This window comes from Felis catus, chromosome B3, assembly GCF_018350175.1.
Source record: "Felis catus isolate Fca126 chromosome B3, F.catus_Fca126_mat1.0, whole genome shotgun sequence".
NCBI lineage: Eukaryota > Metazoa > Chordata > Mammalia > Carnivora > Felidae > Felis > Felis catus.
Genome location: NC_058373.1, coordinates 46,654,596 through 46,676,607, shown reverse-complemented (window position 1 = coordinate 46,676,607; position 22,012 = coordinate 46,654,596). Strand labels below are relative to the sequence as shown.

The 22,012-nt window shown below is 42.4% G+C and overlaps 1 long non-coding RNA gene across 7 annotated transcripts in view; it reads right to left on the bottom strand.

Moving 5' to 3' along the window:
- LOC109500657 overlaps window positions 1–22,012 on the bottom strand; it is a 57,475-nt gene that overhangs the window by 21,910 nt on the left and 13,553 nt on the right. For all 7 annotated transcript variants that reach the window (XR_006599193.1, XR_006599194.1, XR_006599195.1 and 4 more), the window contains exons 2-3: window positions 7,570–7,755; window positions 4,340–4,430 (exon numbers count right to left, since the gene is read on the bottom strand). This is a non-coding gene — a long non-coding RNA (uncharacterized LOC109500657). The remainder of the gene's footprint in view (window positions 1–4,339; window positions 4,431–7,569; window positions 7,756–22,012) is intronic.

The following is a 22,012-nucleotide window of genomic DNA, read 5'->3' as shown; positions in this document are numbered from 1 at the left end:
AACGCTGTGCCAGGGCAGCATCCCAGCAGGACTTCTTGGCTTTTGCCCCCAGTGCTCCCAGCACATCCCTGCCTACTTTCTGCTCCTATACATTTCCTTGGGCATGGCTGGCACAGAGCCATCCACATGAAACAGCAGAACAAAAACAAACTCTTCAGCAGATGCTGCAGCCCTAAGAAGCTCTTATATTCAAGACCCCAGACCTTGGCCTCAACTCAGCAAATGCGGGAGCCTGTGTACAGACGTGCGGGAGGACCAGAGCCCAATGCAAACAAAATGCTCCAGAAAGCATTTGCTTCAGATGGACTTTCTGGGCTCTCATAGGATGTGGCAGGCCAGCACAGAATGCAGCTGTCTGGCTCTCTTCAGGATAAAGATGACCAACGCTATGTGATAGAGGAACTGGAATGTTAATTTAAAAAAATTTGGGGGGCGCCTGGGTGGCGCAGTCGGTTAAACGTCCGACTTCAGCCAGGTCACGATCTCGCGGTCCGTGAGTTCGAGCCCCGCGTGGGGCTCTGGGCTGATGGCTCAGAGCCTGGAGCCTGTTTCCGATTCTGTGTCTCCCTCTCTCTCTGTCCCTCCCCCGTTCATGCTCTGTCTCTCTCTGTCTCAAAAGTAAATAAACGTGAAAAAAAATTTTTTTTTAATTAAAAAAAAAATTAAAAAAAAATTTTGTTTACCTACTTCTGGCACTGACAGACCTGTGAGTGTACTCACATTTTTTGGTCTTTTTTTTTTTTTTAATGTTTTATCTTTCTGGAAAAGAAATCTTTTTAGAACCTCACGTGCCCACATTTTGACATAAATCAGAAAGCAGCAACTGTTGGGTTTTGCTGACAGGTCTTCATCTTGATTTGATTTATCTCTGATTGGGGTGGGCAGAACGTTAGACGGAGTCATCATTTCTAATCTTGAATGTGTCACTTATTTGACGTGTGATTCTGAATGAATTATGTGTGCGATTATGAATAAATGGTTTAATTCTTCTGGATCTCAGTTTCCTCAAATGTAACATGAAGCAGTTGAATGATCCAACTGAGAAACCCAAGGCTGATATTTAAAATACTTACCAGCCAGAAGTGCTTGGGTCCCTCCAGTCAGTACATACGTTGACCACAGTCCTGTGGTAGAGATCTGGGAGCTCCCTGCCCTGCCTAACATGAACCCTTTCGTTCTGTGCTCAGAGGGAGCTGGGGGGTGGCTCTTAGGGAATAGGCCCCATGGCTCAGGCATCCTGCTGAGAGCTCAAGACAGCAACTGTTTACTAATAATTATGTCCACAGTAGTATGAGTCACAACATCCAAAAATGGAAACAAACCAAGTGTCCATCAAATGAAGAACGGCGAAAGAAAACGTGGCATATCCATATGAGGCGACATTATGCAACCATATAAGGGAATGACATTGTGATAAATTCTATAATATGGAAGAGCCTTAAAACTTTATGGTAAGTTTAAAAAGCTAGACACAAAAAAGACACATACTGTATGACTTTGTTTATATGAAACGTCTAGAACAGGAAAATCCATAGAGATTTGGATTACATAATACATAGAATGTACTTTCTAGTACATTCACCATTACCAGGGGCTGGGGAGGGGGCAGGGTGGGTGGGAGACAGTGGTGAAGAACTGCTAATGAGCATGAGATTTCTTTCTGGGATGACAAAAATGTTTTGAATTAGCCAGTGGCAGTGGTAGCACCAGTCTGTGAATGATCACTGAATCATACACATAACAAAGGGTCAATATCATGTTATGTGAATTACATCTCAATAAAACTCTTCTTTAAAAAGGTATTATGAGATGCTATGCATGCATATATTTTAAACTTTAGTGACACACACAAGTACCCAAGATAACACAAAATGGAAAAATCAGCACCAGAAAAAAAATAAAGAATTTGACTTGACTAGTAAGTATTAAGAGATTAAAATAAGAGTTAAATCTCCCTTCTACCCCAGAAATCCAGGCCCAGATGGTTTTACAGGTAAGTTCTACCAAACTCTCAAGAAATAGTTAATTTTAATCTTAAATAAACTGTATCAGAAAACAGAAACAACAAAAAATTTGTCCTGTTTTTTCTATGAGATCAGTGTATTTTAATTAAAACTCAGATAAAAACAATATGAGCAGGAAATCATAGGCCCATTTCACTTATGAACATAAATGTGAAAATCAAAATAAAAGTTTTAGCTTACCAAATCAGATACTGAATTATTTTTTTAAATGCATCATGATTAAGTAGTTTATGAAAATGGTTTGACATCAAAAATTTTATCAATGTAATTTTCCCCGTTAATAGACTGAACAACAGAAAACACATGATATCTTAAGCTACCAGAAAAAGTAGTGATTCAAGTGTTATTTTTAAAACAATTGCTTAGACCCTAGAGTAGAAAAAGAGCCTTCTTGATTTAATAAAGGTTATCTATGCAAACATACAGCATGTGTTACACTGAATGGAGAAACTTCAGATGCTTTTCTCAGTTTGGGGGCAGAGAGGGGGGTTATTCCTGAAGAAACCCACTGTCCCCTGAGAACCACGGAGACCAGAGATCCCTGTGTCAAAGAAGTCACAGTTTTCCTGCCGCCTTTCCCCACTCTCTCATGCTTTGATCTTACAGGGGCGAAAAACCATGAATTCCCAAGACTGGGAGGGCCAAGACCGGGATCAGAGCTCAGGAACTCAAACTCCTAATCTTGGCCTCCACCTTGTTCCAAGCCCAGGCTGTGAACATGCAGAAGCCCAAACTGTGGATGATGTGTAAAGTCTAATTTTTCACTGGACGGAAAATATGAATTATTGAGCTGAGACTACTTTTATTACCTGAAAGAGACCACAAAAACTCCGGAGACTTGTCCTACATTTCATCCAGGAGCAGAGAAGAACTAGTCCCACACAATAAACTTAAAGAAATTAAAGGGCACAAATAGAAAGGCTTTGTCATTACAATCCACGTGCAGTGACTATCAGAGATAATCATTACATTATTTGTCACCAGTCCTGGGGAGTTGATATTGTTATGAGAATAACATCAAACCCACAGAGGGGAAAACTCTTGCTTGTAGAGGTCAAGGGATTTGAACAGATTCACAGAGCTGCAATGTGGCAGAGCCTGGATTATGTCCTGCATTTCTGACTCTACACAGCATTTGTGAACACAGCATTTGAAGTATAGACTTGAGATAGTGTAAGATCTCCTGACCTACATCAGGATCTTCTCCACACAGAAGTTTCTACGTGAAATACCTGTTTCCTGGTGATCCTCCTGGGTTGGATCTCTTTTTAAATGACCCTAAACAAAACATTCCCATCCCAGTTTGCACCTCTTTCCCCCATCATTCTGTGCCTTATGATGATGGCACAAGACCTGCCACCAGCAGGAAGACAGGTCTCTCCCCATCAGCCTTCTGCTCCCACTTCACCCTGTAGCCACAGACACTAAGCCTCTTGTCTGGAGATCCATCAGCCCTGTGCAGACCCCGTGTAAAGATGCCCCAAACTCCAGAGGATACAAAGTGTAACTTCCAAGAAACACATTGAGGTCCTCTCTGGGCAAGGGATACAAAGGAGCTAGAGCCCTCCCACCCCTCCAAGTCCCTGTGGCAAGATGGGAGCAGCTCTAAGACACCTCCCTTTTAGAAGTCCATGCTCCACCTCTGCTCTCTCCACTTGTTTATACTCTTGTTTTAATCTTGTATCCAGTCAACTTGCTGAACTATCTTATTGATTCTAATAGTTTTATTCTGTTGATTATATTGATTTTTCCAGAAAATTTTTTAAAAATGTTTATTCATTTATTTTTGGGGGAGAGAGAGAGAGCACGCGGATGCTCTCACAGTGCACATGAGCAAATGGGGGAGCGGCAGAGAGAGAGAGAGAGAGAGGGTTAAGAGGGAAGCCCAAGCAGGCTTCACGCTGTCAGCACAAAGCCTGACATGGGGACTCGATCTCACAAACTGTGAGATCACGGCCTGAGCCAAAATCAAGAGTCGGAAGCTTAACCGACTGAGCCACCCAGGCACCTCAGTTTTTCCAGGAATTTCTATTGTTGTGTAAGCTACCAATAATTTTGACTGGTTCTCAACCTTAAAGGAACATCCAGGCAGTCTTTCTGCACCCAGGGCCCGCCTCACAGGCTGTACATAACCTCCGCAGTCACATAGGGCTCCAGACTTGGTTTAATGGTTTGTCATCGCCATCGGGAAATCAAAATAATTTTGGAACAAGGGGGTCCCCTGTCTAGAGGACAGTGGGTGATGGTTATATAACAAAATCTACAACAGTCAAGAGTTGGCAAAGTATAATTTCTACTCAATGGCCTTGTCTTACCTGGCTATCAAAGTGTTCTTTTGTTGACATGCCAGTGCTGTGTTGTCGCTCTTCTTTCTATTAAAAGTTCTGTATAAAGAAGCTGTGTTATCTGTTAAAAAAAAAAAAGTAATCAACTTAAGGATGTTTTAAGTGACTTGTGACTGAGCCTAATGCAGAGTGGAGCCATGAGAAATTGGTTGTCCTAATAGGTCAGCAATCAAGTCATTCCAATTTGGATTATTAGAAGAAAACAACAAAATAAAATAGTGAATATAAAAATCATTTTAGGAAACTATTGGCCAGATTCCCTTCTCGAGCCTGAAGACCTTGCTAACATTCGCTAAGGAATTCATTATTTTTCCTTTTTCTGGGAAGCAAATGGGCTCAACCAAGTATGGCTGCTGTCTCAGTCCTCAGAGCCACCACACTAAGGTCTGAGTGCTTTTTCCCTGACCAAGTTTATAAGATTCAATGAAAAGTCACTTCCAGTGCAAGAATTATGCTTGCTTCCTGCCTGGAGAGGCACCGACCCCTTAATTCAATGAGGTAATACAGTATGAAACCCAGGGGAAGGACTGAAAGTGTCAGAACACCCACCACTACCACCACCCATGGTGAACTGATTTCCAGGCCCAGCCTTGAGGCTTGGCTGTGGTGATGGGCCAGTCCCTCTTGGCCCCCACCTTGTCCTAAGGAACTGAGACAGCTGGGGGGTCCACAACTTGCTGCTTGATCAAGAAGTTGACCCCTCCAGTTTCTGGTGGAGGGCTAGAAGCTGGAGCATTGTCTCCAGTGAGTGCTGAGGGAAAACAGAAAACAAACAAAAACTCTGACCAGCTGACAAGACCAATTTAAGGTCTCTCCCAAAGAGAAGAGTGGTCTTTACACCTGGCATTTCTAGAATAAAAACCTTATCCCACTGAGTGGGCTTGAGAAAGGGCACATGCTTAGCCCAGAAACAAATACTCAGGGGGACATGAAGGTATCAGGAGATCACACATGTCTGTGGCTTGCCAAGGGCAGGACCAGGGCAAGGGGTTGCCGTGGCAACAAATCAGCTTCTGTTGATTATAGGGAAAACTGTCTATCTGGAACCCACCTTAAGTCCGGCCATTCACATGGTACAACTTCAGAGGGCCTTGGGAGGCCTTTAAACCTTTTTTATTGAAACACAACAAATATTCAGAAAAATATTCCCATAATTGAACAGCTCTATGAAATTTTACACACTCCCCACACCTATGTAGTGACCACAGAGATTGCTACCAGCTCCCCAGAGAGCTCTTCCAGTCAATACCCCCTTTCCAAGGGTGACCATTATGCCAACTTCTAAGGGCATCCACTGTTTCACCTGTTTTGTACTTTATGTAAATGGAATCAGAAATCTGGGTCCTTTTTTGGGCCCAGCTTCTTTGGCTTATCATTGCATTTGTGCGATCCAGCCATGGTTGTGAATGATTCATTCTCATATGTGAATAAAGTATTATTTATATAACAAGTCTACTTGTTTGATGGGCATTTGGGTAGTTTCCGATTTGGGACTATTATAAAGAATGCTGAACATTCTGGTACATGCATTTTGCTGAGCATGTACATACTTACTCCTCTTCAGCAGGAATGGAATTACTGGCCCGGAGAGCATAGATTGTAGTAAATACTGCTACCAGCTTCCAAAATATTTGTATCAATTCACATTCCCTTCAATAGTGCAAGAGAGTAGCAAGGCTTTGTCACCCCTGAAATGTGTTCCCTGTTGGTCCTCTCAGAGACATCTGAGGTGTCGTCATTGGAGGTGACTTCCTGCAGGGAGAGCCCATGCCCTTACTGGTTATCTACACTGTGTGGGAGTTAGTGCTCATTCAGGAAGCTGAGAGACTTTGACAAGAGTCAAGATCAGGGCAGGAGAACCTTGTGCACTTTGTGGCTGGGAAAGTAGACTTGGGGACAGTAGAAACGCTGTGATCCTAAGGTTGTGTCCCTGGCTGTCGGGTCTGTGCCTGGCCTCAGCTGTGCCCCATGAGAACAACAGGTTTGGCACTTGTCTGGCAGAGACCTGGTCCCTCACATTCCCCTGGGAGGAAGAGAAAGCAGTGCTGGTGCCCCCGTGTCCCCCAGGGAAGATTGGAGCCCCCTAGCTGTGCAGCCCCTCGGTTCTTTCTGCTTCTCTGGCCTGGTCCACAGCCTCATCACCCGTGCCCATCCCCATCACCCCCAGCCTCCTTTTCTACTTTTCTCCAAAACAGGAATTATTTTGCACATTTTCTTTCCAAGTCCAAAAATAGGAAAGAGAAGGGAACAGCTAATCTGGTCCAGCTGCTGGTTTTGCTACTTAACAAAGATTTTTTTTTTTTTTACAGTAATTCTCTCTCTGGTTTTCCCTCACATCTGCACAACCTCCTGCTTCCCCTTCTCCCCTGACACCCCTTTTTGCAAAACTGCTCTCTCTAGAGTCCAGAAAATGTTTCTTCCTTAGCTTCCCATCATGTATCCACACAACCAAAGGGGGTCCTCCTCAGTAGTGCCGAGCCCCCACACTGGGATTTTTACCTCTTGCCATGTACACACTCTGGGTGGATCATTGGCTGGTTTCAGTGAGTTTCAGCACATCTCACCCCAAGTCCTGGCCTTCTGGTATCACAATCTCACTTCTTGACAAGTTTGAAGGGTAGGCAGAGGTGATAAGAAGAACCTCCAAATAGGCAGCCTCAGTAGGCAGACCAGATGTAAAGTGAATTGCATTGCTTTGTAAATTACCACGTGCTAAACCAAATTCATGCATTCATTCATTTACCCAACCTGCATTTCCTGGGCGCCTAACTTATGGCAGGCTTGGTGCCAGATGCTGGGGTGGGTGCAGACATGTACTTGCCACATTGCTCATGCTAAGGAAATTCATGCTGAAGACTGGTAGTCAGGGGACTGTAGGACTGTTCTAATAGCAAAAGACACCACTGACAGCTATTGCAGGATAAGAGGTTCAAACTGGAACTATCCTGGACAAATTCAGACAAATGACACCCTATTAACAGGGTAGGCATTTTGCCCATAACTTAGGGCACTGGCTTTAACCAAGGTGGTTTCTAACTAGGTCACAGTGGAAATGGGGGCACTAACTCCCCTAGGGTTCCCAGGGACCCCTTTTCCAGTGTGGTTGCCAACTTGCAGCCAAATTGATAAGCAGAATGGAGTGGATTTCTGGTCCTAACAATGTCCCATCCCAGTTCCTTTAGCAGCCAGCACAGTCTTACCTTCTGTCCCCTCCTCAGGCTTCCCTCCATTGCAGATCTGTAGATGTGGGGCCACCCCTCAGGTTGCAGTCTCCACTGCCTGCTTGCTAAGTGATTTCATTGCCATCTGCTGTGCCATCTCAAGTCAAATACAGAAATTTGGAGAAGGTCGTAGATATAATCCTTGTCCCCAGATTCTGCATGGGTCTAAAATTTTAAGATATCATATTAGGGTGCTTGGGTGGTTCAGTCGGTTAGGGGTCCAAATCTTGGCTCAGGTCATGATCTCACACACAGATCATGAGATGGAGCCCGTGTCAGGATCTGAGGTCTCAGCATGGAGCCTGTTTGGAATTTTCTCTCTCCCACTCTCTCTGCCCTTCCCCCGCTCACTCATGCTTGATATTTCTTTCTCTCTCTCTCTCAAAATAAATAAATATTTTTTAAATGCCGTAATTTGTTTGAGTATGTGGACCTTTTTCCAATATAATTTCTGAAATTTCATTTAACAGGGAGTTGTAAGTCATGCTTGGCTAACCAGTCTTGAGAAGGAGTCACTGTTTCCAGATCCAGGTTACATTTCCTTAGAAAACTTATGGGAAGGGATTTTATTTAACAGCATAGAGACAGACAATCTCATTTTTGGCTGAAGAAAATCTAGGGGACAGAATTTTTCACATTCTTACCAGAGAGACCCCCTATGAAGCTTTCAGTTTTTTCCCCCTAGGTTTCTGCTCCAGGACTGAGAGGAGAGAGAAACTCAGAAATAAAAGGAAGTTGAATCCAAGGGGAATTACTAAGGCAGCAAGTATTGAAAGAAGGCAATATGCCTTATCTATTTGGGTATCTCTAACTGACAACATCATGAGCACTCAGTATAAATATTTGTCTAATGAATTCATGAATGGATGAGTGAATGAATGAAAAAATTAGACAACTGTGCTTGGAATTGGAGAAGTAACAAGAACAAATCCCTAAAAAGTCTATTATGAATGACATCACTAAAGCAAATGGGGGACAAAAGTGAGTGCCATGGTTCCTGAGGCTGGTCACTGGCTTGGGGGCCTCCACATGTCTCTACAAACTAGTGGGGCTGGTCAGGGAGGCGTGTTGGTGCTGGAATGTGGGTTCAGGACTCTTTGTAGCATATAAGCCAGAGATTCTGAGAAGCTTTCATAGAGGCAGCTATTTTCTTTGCCTGCCCATCATCCATTCCCCTTTCTATTGCTAGATTATCAATTGTCCTTTGGTGGATCCACCTCTTATTTAATCTCAATCCATGTGGTTCAGGTGGGATTTACCACACTTCCCAGATCCAGTGATGACCACATGACTTTAATATGTCTAAAGTTATGATTGATTTAGAGATAGGGCCATGACACAGTCTGGCTCAATAAGGGTCAGTCCCAGTACTTTTGCTGGAACTATTGGGAAACAGGCATGGCTGTTCTGCTGTGGTTGCTAATCTGGGAGATGTCAGATGGTAAATATGCTGGCCGCCATATTAGCCACTAAGTGGGAATAGCCTGACATAAGCTAAAAAATTATTTTTCTGTGTTAAGTTTAGGTTGATTTTTCTGTCTCTTGTAGCTGAGACAGGGCTTTGTTTCTGTGCTCTGAGGCCCTAAAACCACCTGTGGGGTCCTCTGGCCCTTGGTCAAGCATTTTTGCCAACTTTCTGTTGTCCATGCTGGGTGATGAGCTAGGAGACACCTAGTTTGTGAGTTTGGGACCACAGCATTTTCATCAAGCCTGTCCCCTTGTGTTTAGGCTTCCTGAAAGATTCCAGCTGAGCCTCTTTTGGACTAGAAGATTATCCCTGTGGACAATGCATCAGCATTCTGAGAATGCAGCACACTTTCCATGGTGGGGCTGAATTTCCAGCTTGGTCTCAGCTATTCCAAGGGTCAATGGCTGGGCTGTATTGCCATGGGGACCCTTGAGGTTCTATCTTCATGCCTGAACAGCTGGCTTAGACCAGGGCTGCTTAAAGCGCCCATCCACAGACTAGTTGTTACTGGTCTATGATGAGATAAGTCACTTGTATCAGAATGTATATCAATGTACTGCTTACTTCATAAGGAAAGTCTTACTACAAAAAACCCCCAAAACCAAAAAACCCAAAAGCTAAAAACCAAAAAAATAAACCCTTAAAAATATGATTGTTTCACATGATTGTACAACCTTCTTGAGGACCAGTAATAAAAGAATTAGTGAATCGACAGTGGTCTGCAGACCATGCTTTGAGTATCACCTGCCTAGATAGCCCTCAGTTCCCACATTCACACAGGAGAATTGGTCTTGACCACAGTCACTTTCATAGATGTGATCCCCATGAGAGGGAAGCCTTGCCATCTTCTGAGAATGATGGATCTGCTATGATTCTCAACCTTGGTTGCACACTGGTATCATCTGGGAAGCTCAAAAGATGGATTCCATGTCCCAGACATTTTGATTTGATTGGGCCAGGGAGTGGTCTGAGCATTTGGGATTTTTAGAACTTCTTCAGGTAACTCTCATGTGCAACCAAGGTTGAGAACCACTGCTACAGTTCTAGGTTAGTGGTTGTTCAATGTTAAATGTGTATAAAAATCATTTGGAGAGCTTCTGTGAAATATAATCCTGAACACCAATGCCAAAGACTGATACAGTAGGATCCTGGGAATTGTTCTTTTTTAACAATTCCTTAGTAGCCCAGAAAATTTGATGTAGGTGGTCCATGGACCATGACACCTTGAATAGCACTATTTTAGATTATTGTCTGGATAGGTAAGATCAAGGTAGGCTGGAATAAGCAAAGATTCGAAATGAGTTTTCAATTGTTGAAATGTTGAAGCCTTGCCAGGTGAATTTGTTTCCTTTACTTTTCTGAGGATCTCAGCTATGTGGGACTGTCATAGCAGAGGAATGGAGAGCTATTAATAGTGTCTAATGAAATCCAGGAATCAGTGGGCAACCTTAATTGTCTTGGAGCTTATCAACCACTATATTATTAATGTCATTAATATACTGTCTTATTTCATGTGAATGTCCCTGCCTTGAAGCTCGCAAACTACCTTTCTCTGCAGTAGCCTAAAAGGAAATTCTATAACAAGACGTCCAAGACAGCCTAGGCCAGGCTTAGGAGTGGCCAGGTCCAATGAGTAAATCACAATGGCACTGTGATAGCTCAGGCTTCTTCCATCAGCTTCTGTACTTGGTGGAAGTATTTTACCTGTTGAAAGCCTTTATAATGGCAACAAGGGGAAAGAGATCTTTTATCAGGATGAGGTTACACATCCATTCAAAAGTTCACATCATGAGCCAGGTTTTGCTCAGTTGGTTCAAGAGGTTAAAAATCAGAAGGAAAGAGCAATCAATCTCAATGGTAAAACACACTGAAGTCAAGGTGATCTTCAAACAGGAAGCACCCACATCCCCCCCACCTCCTTCTTATTGATGGACAGCCCCTAGGTCCAGGTAATACACCTCCAAATTCAGGCCTAGAATGAAGATATTGTTAATGCTTAGAAGGACATAGGCTCTGAGGACCAGTTCTATGGGGGGAAGTCCTATTAATGAACAGTGAACCACTCCTCCTGGTCTAAAACATCTAAAGTCTGAATACTTGTTCAGGATTCTCTGAGCAGGAAAAAATGGAAGGTATCAATAAAAGATCTTTTCAGTGATTTCTGAAATGAGTTTTTAATGATCTGGAGATCCTAAATCAACTAAAACTTACTTCAGTGGAGTTAAATGTACAATTTTCCTCTGTGGGGAGACTTCTTCCTCCTGAAAGCTGGATATGTATAATTTGGAAGATCTAATTATTCTGATTTCCCTTGCATATATTCTGATTACCCAGGACAAACTCATTTTACATCTATTGTCCTTGTATAATAATTAAGATTGTTTCCTTTCAATCACAAGAGTCCCAGTTTGGGTGACAAATTGTATAGAGATTTTTTGTTTTAATTTGTAGGTCAATGAATATAAGTTTTGTCTTTTTTTTTTTTAAGTTTGTATTTTTTGAAGTGAGAAGTCAGGTTAGGAAATTGAAGTGGGAAAGATATTTGTTTAAAAACAACTATTGCAACATTTGCAAAGTGATCTAAGATGGATTCAGTAGGAATCCAACAATAATTTTTTAAAAATCTCTCAGGCAGTTAAAACTTTTTGATGGAAATTGTTGACTCTTCTCTGCCTCAATGCCCTTTCACTTGAGGAATCCACACTTGTTAAAGGCCATCAGATAAAATTGTAGCTGGATTTAAAAAGGAAAAAAAACAATTATTTTTTGAGTCTTACCATGAGCATCTACTCCGCTACCTAAGACAAAATAGCAGAGAATCAAATCCCTTCTTCCAAGGACGATCCTCAGGAAATGAGATATAAACAAAATGTTCTGCCATGAAACTATTGTCCCTTGAGCAGTACTTAATCCAAAAAAAAAAAAAAAAGAAGAAGAAAAAGAAGAAGAAGAAGAAAGAAAGAAAGAAAGAAAGAAAGAAAGAAAGAAAGAAAGAAAGAAAATGTGTATGTCTTTAGCACTGAGTGGATAGACCAACAGAATTGCCAGTACCTGCCACCCAGCCTCATGTCTCTTTCTGGGTCATCCCTAGGCTCAGTTTCAAGCTCATTTCTAGGTCAACCACATTCAATGTAGGGAATAAAGACTATGTCAGCAGCTTTTATATCAGTAGAGCCTTAAACTTCTCTTCTCTGGTGTTCCAGGTGTTCCTGAGAGGTGTGGAAATGTGGCTAGTCCATCACATCATCATTATCAACATGGCTACCACTTATATGAGTGTACATTACATAAGAAGAACTGTTTCAAATGCTCTACATGAAGCAACTCACTCATTCTTAACATCCTTATAAGGAGGTACTACTGTAATCTGCCTGTGGCAGATGAAACTGAGGCACAGATAAGTGAGGTGACTTGCCTAAGTTCCCACAAATAGTAAGATGTGGAGTCAAGATTCAAAATGAGGAAATGTGATTCCTGAGCCTTTGCTCCCAACCTCTTTCTTCATCTCCACTGTAATACAAATGACAATATGTATGGAAAATCTATTTCTCCTGACATCATTTCCCTCTCGAGCTACTTCCCTCCTTCCCTTTACAGCAAAATTCCTCAAATTCCTCAAATAGCACAACTATACTTGCATCCCTTCCAATCTTGCCTCCCTTTCAATCAGGCCTTCACCCCACCACTCCGCTAAAATTGCTCCATCAGAATAACCAATGGCCTCCATGTTGATAGATCCGATGGAAATTCTCAGTTCCATGTTCCTTGATGAGTCAATAGTTAACAAGTTGCTCACTCATAACTCCTTGAAAAAAAATCTCTTTATCAGCTACCAGGGCAACACATTTCCTTACCTCACTGGCCATTCTTCTTCAGTCTCTAGAGTTACCACCTCTTGATCTCCTCCAACACCACAATATTGGTGTGTCTCTGGGCTCAGTTCCTGGAATTCCTCTTTTGTCTGTCTATACTCTTGATGATCTCACTCTACTTCATAATTTTCAATATCTGTATTATAACATTTTATGTCCAACCTATGTCTCTCTTTTGAAACACATCCACCGTACCCCTCATCCAAGCCTTCATCATCTCTTGCCAGGACCGTTGTAATAGCTTCTTCATTTGTCTTCCTGCTTCTACTCTCATCCCCTTTTCAGTCTTTTCTCAATACAGCAACCAGAAAGATACTGTTTTTTTTTAAATTTTTTAACATTTAAGCATTTTTGAAAGACAGAGAGAGAAAGAGCATGAGTGGGGGAGGGGCAGAGAGAGGGAGACACAGAATCAGAAGCAGGCTCCAGGCTCTGAGCTGTCAGCACAGAGCATGATACAGGGCTTGAACCCACAAACTGCAAGATCATGACCTGAGCCAAAGTCGAATGTTTAACTGACTGAGCCACTCAGGTGCCCCCAGAAAGATCCTGTTTAAATTTGATTCATATCATGTTACTCTGCTCAAAATAATACAATGGTTTTTCATTGTACAGAGTGTGGGAGATTATATTTTTCAAACATGGCTATACCAGTATTTTCTATCCCACAGGCTCTTCTTATAACATGACTTTAGAGAAATGTGATTTGTATTCTCTCTCTTGAATCTGGATAGGCTTATGACTATGGCAAAAGTCATAAAAGTAACTTTCAAGGCTAGACCAGCCTTTGCATCTTTCCAGATTCTAAGTGCCCCAAACACTGTGGGAAATCATGGAACACAAACAATCCATCCTTATAATGCCCTGTCTGAATTCCTAACCCACACATGCATCATAAAATGATTATTTTATGAAACTACATTTTGAGGTGGTTTGTTACACAACAAAGGTAACTGGAACATCGGATAAAAACCAAAGTCCTTACGGTAGCTACAAGGTCTCCCATAATCTGGCTCTTTGTTATGGCCCTGACTGACCTCACCTCCTACCACCCTCCCCCTTCCACTCTAGGCATCCTGGCTTACTTGCTATTCTTTGACTGTAGCAAGCCGGTCCCTGCAACAGAGTCTCTACATTTGTTACTCTCACTGCCTGGAGGTTCTGCTTCCCAGTTATTTTCATACTCAATCTCTCATCTCCTTCCAATTTCTCTTTTCCATCTTCCTTGCTAGGATATCCAGGCTCCAAGATGGTGCCAATGATAGCTGCCTCCTGGCATCATGCTATGGCATGGTCTCCTCCCACACGGATCATCTACCAATAGAATGTAGCAGAAATGAAAGAATATGACCTGGCTAGGTTGCAAAAGACACATTGGTTTCCATGTTGCCCTCTTGGGTCATTTATTCCGGGGGAAGCCAGTTACCATGTTGAGAGGAGACACAGGCAGCAAGGTGGAGGCCTGTAAGGTGAGGAGCTAAGGTCTGTTTCTTCCAGAGCCAGCAAGTGTCTGAGGCCTCCTGCCAAACCCATGAGAGTAAGGTATATTGCAAGGGGATTTTCCAGTTCCATTCAAGCCTTCAGATGACTGCAGGCCCCTGACATCTTAATCGCAGCCTTGTTATAGACTCCAACCCAGAACCACCCAGCTAAGCTGCACGTGATTTTATGACCCACAAAAGTTGTGAAATAACAGATGTTGTTTTAAGCCACTCAATTTGGGGATAATGTGCTCCTCAGAAAAAGATAACTGAAACACCTGGCTACCCTATTTAACAATGTAACCCTTGGGGCGCCTGGGTGGCGCAGCTGGTTAAGCGTCCGACTTCAGCCAGGTCACGATCTCGCGGTCTGTGAGTTCGAGCCCCGCGTCAGGCTCTGGGCTGATGGCTCGGAGCCTGGAGCCTGTTTCCGATTCTGTGTCTCCCTCTCTCTCTGCCCCTCCCCCGTTCATGCTCTGTCTCTCTCTGTCCCAAAAATAAATAAAAACGTTGAAAAAAAAATTTTTTTAATAAAAAAAACAAAAACAAAAACAATGTAACCCGTCTCTTCCCAACATTCTGTCCCTCTTTCTTGGTATTTTTCTCCACTGCCCTTATTACCACCTAATATACTACATATTTTACTTACTTATCTTAATTACTGACTCCTCTCCTGCTCCCCACTGTAATGTAATCTCTAGAAGGATAGACATTTTTGCCTGTTTTAGTCTCTGCAAATCTGCAGTCCAGGCATATGGCCAGCATTCAGTAAATATGTGTTAAAAGGATAAATCTCCCATGCCACTCTGTGATCAATTGGTTATGGCTACCTGAAACCCCGCGTGAATAGCAAGGATCGCCTGAGGTTAGCAGGAAGAGTGCTGCCGTCATAGTGATGACTGCTATGCCTATGAGAGCTGCAGTGCCATCACGCTTGCCATGCAAATGCCCTCCCCACTCCACCCCTGCATCTTTTCATCAGGCACAATTCCTACCCAGTTAGCCTATACCAATGATTACAGAGTTTATGTTTTGTCGAGGCCACCAGATTAAGCAACTCATTCCACAGTTCAGCATTCATAACATTAGTAAAAATATTTCTCTCCTAATTCTCAATATAAATGTCAACATTCAGTTTGTCTGTTGGCTCTTGATTATCTTCTGGAGAGGCAAAGAATAACTGGTCACCATTATTTTTGAACTAACTACTTAAAACACAGAAAACAAACATTAAGAAATGAAAATTATATGGCTTACAGGGGGGGGAATTTGAACCTTGAATACTGTCCAACCATAGAAATCAGAGTTTGTGTAGGAGTTTGAAAGTAATTTTCAAAACGGATTCAACATTTATGCAGCCCATGAGAATATCACCAGCCCTGATCACAGGATAGAGTGCAGCATGCATGAAAATCAGGTCTGCACCATTGCTCATGGGCCTAGAGATCCTCTTTGAACACATTACTCTTCTCTGTTCATTCAAAAAACATTTTCTGATTGCCACTGTGTTCTTGACATGGCTTTAAGTACAGGAAATTCAGTAGGGGAGTAAGCAAAGTTCCTGCCTCAAACATCTTACATTATTTTCCTGAAATGGCATGATTTTCTATCTGGCTTTGCTCACCCCAGTTAGACAGTCAAACTCATATGTCTAAGAGATTTCTATGTTCAGCACTGTTCTTTGTCCCTTATCACATGGAATTCTAAGATAGCAGAGTAGGACAACCCACATAGTTTTGATCGGCCTGTCAGTTTTTAATTGGTTTTCCTCAAATCCAGAACCCTTATCTTTTATGAAACAAGAGGCAAAAATTTTAATTCCACCTTCCAAGTCCAAGCATTACTTTTACAGGATCTGGGTATCTTCAAGGTAATGATTGCCCAAGTTCCTTCTGGGGAGACTGGAGAAGTCTGTTGTGAGAAAGGCATCCAGCAGCTGAGTGGGCACCAGGTCTATTCAAGACCCATCCGTCAAACTGAAACCTGGATCCATCACAGGCAAGTGAAGCAGGTTTGGGTAGGTGTGTGGGTGATGATGTAATGGGTTCAGTTTTCAATTTGTTGGCCATAAGAGAACTTTGGAAAATCCAAGAAGACAGTCCTATTAGTGGGAAATACAATCAATGATCCATTCAGCATTCCATCACTGTATTGGTGACAGGTGACATGCAGGAACTACAGATCAAGGAAGAGAGGGTTGAGGGTATATTTCTAGGGCACATCAACATTTCACATACATTAACTCATTTGACCCTCACCATAATCACTATGGCAGGTTGAATGGAGATTATTTTAGTCTGTTTTATAGACGAGAGATGAGAAATTCTGAGAAATCAGTTTGCTCAAGGTCTCATGGAGCAAAGTCAAGAATAGGCCTGGTATGACCCCTTCTGCAACATTTACTATCCTGCAACATGGCCTTCTAGAGAGAAAGACTGTATCAGTATTATCCAAATTCTGTTGCTTCTGCATTTTTGATAATCACTCTGGAAACTCCTTATACATGGGAAAGGGAGAAAAGGCTCTATCAGCTGGATTTCCTTCATGTGCTGTGGATGGAACATAAAACTAGAGTCTTAGCATCTAAGATCTAAGCATCTTAGATGGCTCCTGTCACCCTGCCTGTAGCTGACTGCCCTCTGGCTCCAAACATACCTCTTTTTTCCTACTAAAATCTGACCCAAAGAAATATAGTTGAAATCCTGACAATTTTGTATTTTTGTAACACAGTGGTCCAGACAGAGATGAAAAGATTCAAGCAAAAATCTTTTTTTTTTTTTTTTTAGGAAAACAAGCTAAAAGTAATTTCTTCTTTGCAAATTCCGAGCTTCACCTTTGTGTGCCTTGAAATTCCTTGGCAATGCACTTAATTTTGGGGAATCTGAGTTTATTAGAGGAATGTTGGGAGGAAGAAGGCTACCTGCCCTCCCAGCTCAGTGTTAGATTTAACTGTGAGTGTGTCTGCTTTGGTTTGTTATAACTATAAGACACAGTGATGGTCCGAGCCTCTCCCTCACTACCTGGAATGAAGATAGGGTATTTGCTGGCTCTGTTCCAGACCAATAACCAGGGGATGGACAAGGAGACGCTGAATTACAGTACTTTTTGAGAAGAGGAGTATGAGCTTATCCCATCCTCTCTACATCTGCCAAGTTTCCAGAAACTTCCAAGGGAACAAAATTAGCCTACAGCACCCTTTGGGAAAGTCTGGTGGAGGGCACTGGCACTGGTTTTTCCTTGATAAGGCCTTACTAACGGGAATGTGATTTACAAAAAAGTATACCCCATGAACAGACTAATGAGAACTACCCCTACCATATTATCATGCATTTTATCTGGACACTTTAGGAATATTACTTCCTCATCTCACTTAATATTTGCAAAACACCAGTGAGAAGCATAATTTTCTCCATTTTACAAATGAAAAAACCGAGAGTCAGAGGTATCACATAATTGGCCGAGAGTCACAAAGCTGGTAGGAAGCGGAGCAATGAGTGTCTGACTTCAGTGTCCATTTTGCCCAGGTGGGGATTCTGTCCCTGGGTCTGTAGCCCTTTGTTAGGGAGTTCATTTCAAATTCAGCAGGCTGCTTTCCAAGTCAGCCTTCTGTCCTGGATGGGGGGCTCCCATAGCCCCTGATCACACTGCGGTGCAGTGGAGTTGGAGGGCTAGTTAAAAAACAGAAGTGGGGCGCCTGGGTGGCTCAGTCGATTGAGCGTCTGACTTCGGCTCAGGTCATGATCTCACAGTTCCTGAGTTCGAGCCCCGCGTCGGGCTCTGTGCTGACAGCTCAGAGGCTGGAGCTTGCTTTGGATTCTGTGTCTCCTTCTCTCTCTGCCCCTCCCCTGCTTGTGCTCTGTCTCTCTCTGTCTCTCAAAAATAAATAAATGTGAAAAAAATTTTTTTTAATTAAAAAAAAACAGAAGCAAGGTTGCCACATGTAGCAAATGAAAATATAAGACACTCACTTAGCTTTAAGTTTGATAAAAAATGAGTAATTTCTTTTAAAAAATGTTTTTAAAGCAGGGTCCATGCCCAACGTGGGGCTTGAATACATGACCCTGAGATCAAGAGTCACATGCTCTACTGACCAAGCCAGCCAGGCGCCCCAATAGCAAATAATTTCTTAGTACATGCCAGATATCACATGGAACATACTTAGATACTAAGATTTTGGGGGTCTGTCTGAAATTCAGTCAAAACTAGGCATCCCATATGGAGCCTGGCAGCATGAGATGGGAGGGAAGCACAGTCCCAGCCTTCAAACAGCACAGTGCTGGGCTCAGCTCTTCTTCCTGGCTTGGTATTTCACGCAACCCTTCCCTCTCCCAAATTTCTCAAATCTCCAGAGACTCGGCCTGCTTTCCTCTCCTTTCATGGAGCCACTTCCTAATCCCAATGGAAGATTTTCCTAGAGTCCTCATACTTCCCAGCGTCTTTTCTCTGGCCCTCCAAATAAGCACACACGCTCTCTTGCTTCCTTTTCAGGGTTTTCCCACTAACCATCACAGGAACACCAACAGGGGTGGTAAAAGGAATAATAAGCATGAAGAAACCCAGAAGCTTCCAAAATGATTATAATGGTCTCTTGGTAATTATTTCCCACTTTCTCAGCAACACCTCCACTCCCACCTCCTACCGCTCCACCCCCAGGTCTCTCTTTCTGAGCTGGTTCTAGACTTCTCCTCAGACTGGTGCCAGAGTCCATCAGCCCCACAGGCTTCTCATTCATCAGTCATCTCTCTCCACTGACCCTTGACCCAAGCAAGGCCAAATGCTGCCTTTGTTACACACTGCTGCGTTGAACGAAGCTATAGCCAGAGGAGGGGTGCCCCCTCCTGCACTGGCAGACCTTCATGCCCGTGTATAAACTATCTCAGGAAACAGACTCCCTTCTTCCTTTACCATGTTCAGTCCTTGTCTTTAAATCCTAAGTCCAGGGCAACTGCGACTATGCTCCTGCCTTTAAACCCCCATTCTTTCGGCACCATCAAGTAAGCCTTAGGTCCTTCCTACACAGCCAGCACTACAACTGTTTCATTTCTCTTGATCTCCACCAGTCTGGCTCCTCACATTGCTGGGCATCTAAGGAAGAGCTGTCATCACCTAGCAGCCCGCTGGCTGATTCTGGCCCACAGATTTTGGGCGGAGAAATTGTACAATGCGTTAAAAATTAGCTAACATCAAAAAGGTTTCACTGTAACTTCTGCTTCTGGCTTATCTTTATAAATCAGAAGATCTCAGGCCACCAGGCCCACATTTCTGCCCATTCCTGGGTGCCTGCACACCCTGGTTCCCCATTTCCTTCCTCCAGTTTCCTGCCAGTCCCGTCAGGACTGACACTCAGCCATTCACCGGAGAATTACAGGACTTTCACACACGAGTGGCAGACTAGACATAGACTCCTGATTAACACATTACATAACAGGCTGAGAACCAGGTTAAATTATAGTAATTTTTTTTTAATGGGTAGTTAAAATAGTTCTAAAAGAAATCATCAGGGGTGCCTGGGTGGCTCAGTTGTCTGAGTGTCCGTCTTCGGCTCAGGTCATGATCTCATGGTTCCTGAGTTCAAGCCCCATGTCAGGCTCTGTGCTGATGGCTCAGAACCTGGAGCCTGCTTCAGATTCTTTCTCCCTCTCTCTCTGCCCCTCCCTGGCTTGCATTCTGTCTGTCTCTCTCTCTCTCTCTCTCAAAGATAAACATTAAAAAAATTAAGAAAAAAAAGAAATCATTTCTTTTCTCTTATGACTGGATATGCTAATTTGAGGATTATTGAAAAGCATGCATATAGTTATTCTGGTTGTCCTTTACAGGTTTAGAATTAACTGAATCTAGTGCTACAAAATATATAGACATTATAAAATTACGTCTCATTAAATTTAAAGGAAAAGTTTGCTGGCAAATAATTGTAGATTTGCTCATTGAATTTATTTCAAAACACTTTTCATGTTACAATCTGCCAAATCATATGGAATAGGAGTCTCTTCATTTTTGCCAACATGGGAATAATAGGCGAAAGCCATGGGCAAGCGGATGGAACGTGGAATTTCACTCTCCCTCTGCAAAGACTCAGAAGAAAAGAATATGTTTGTCAGCATCTTTATGATAACACCGCAAGCAAAGACAATACTGAGTTTCTTCAATACTCCCCAAAGCAGAGAAACATCTCGTGTTTACTGTTGACAACACTGTTGTCTGTCCTCAGAGCTCAGGCGCTGGCATCATCTGCTACACTTGATCATCTTACCTACAAAGTTATCCTCCTGAATAATGTAAGAAATACTTCCTGGCAAGTATTTGAGAGCCATTTTGCAAAATAAAGCATCTTGATGGAACAATAACATACATAGATGCTAATTAACATATCCATCATACAATCATTATATTCATCACATTATAAAGTACATCTTAATGGAGAAATGTTTTCTTTCTTATTTTTGTTGGAAAAGTCAGAGAATTTATCCCCGCTTATCCAAATCTGGCCCATATTGTTAGAAGAGATCACAAAACTATAGAGTCACAGATTTTAAAGATGTCTTGGTGTTGGGTGATGCATTTTATCCCTTTTCCATCATCAGAGTTAACTGGAAGAATGCAGGACAGGTTTGGCTCACAGAGAGAGAGCCAAAAGACGACCCCACCTGAGCAGAGTATATGTCCAAATTCTGCTCAAATTTTGCAAATGAAGAAGCTGAGACTAAAGAAGAGGAATTAGCAGGACAAAGCCTCATGGTTGGTACAAGACACAGGAGCCTGGGTTGGTGTGCTACTCTTTCTAGCATTGCCTCCTTAGAAAATGCAAAACGACGTTGAGGATCCTCTGTGGAAGAAGTCAGGAGCATGCACTGTACCCTTTAAAAGATTTTCATTAAAATGGTGAAATACACAATGTTTTTACATAAAGGGACAAAAAGATGTCCATATATGTGATTAGAAGAATATATACCCAATGCTAACACTAGAACAGAGGCTCTGACTACTGCTGTCTTCACGGCACTAACAATTTTGGGGCACAGTAGGTGTTTGATAAATAGGGTGACCATATGTGCTGGTTTGCCTAGGACATCCCCATTTATGCCTCTCGTCCTGAGGGTGGGCCCCTTAGTGCTCCTTTCCATTCTCCAATATCTCCGATATTAACTAAATATTAACAAATGCACTTGAATGAATAATTTATGAAGGATGGGATTCATTTTTATTTTTCTGTTTTGATTTATCTGCATTTTCTAAATTCTGTATTAATAAACATGTGTATTTGCATATTAGGAAAAAACATTTTTTAATTAAAAATAAAAAATTTGGGGCGTCTGGGTGGCTCAGTTGGTTAAGTGGCCAACTTCAGCTCAGGTCATGATCTCGCAGTCTGTGGGTTCAAGCCCGTGTCGGGCTCTGTGCTGACAGCTGGGAGCCTGGAGCCTGTTTCAGATTCTGTGTCTTCCTCTCTCTCTGCTCCTCCCCCGCTTGCACTCTGTCTCTCTCTGTCTCTCAAAAATGAATAAACATTAAAAAAAAATAATAAAATAAAATAAAAAATTTGCCTCTTGATCAAATCAGCTTCAGTTCAAATAGTCAATCCTATGAATCATGGAATTTCCTGA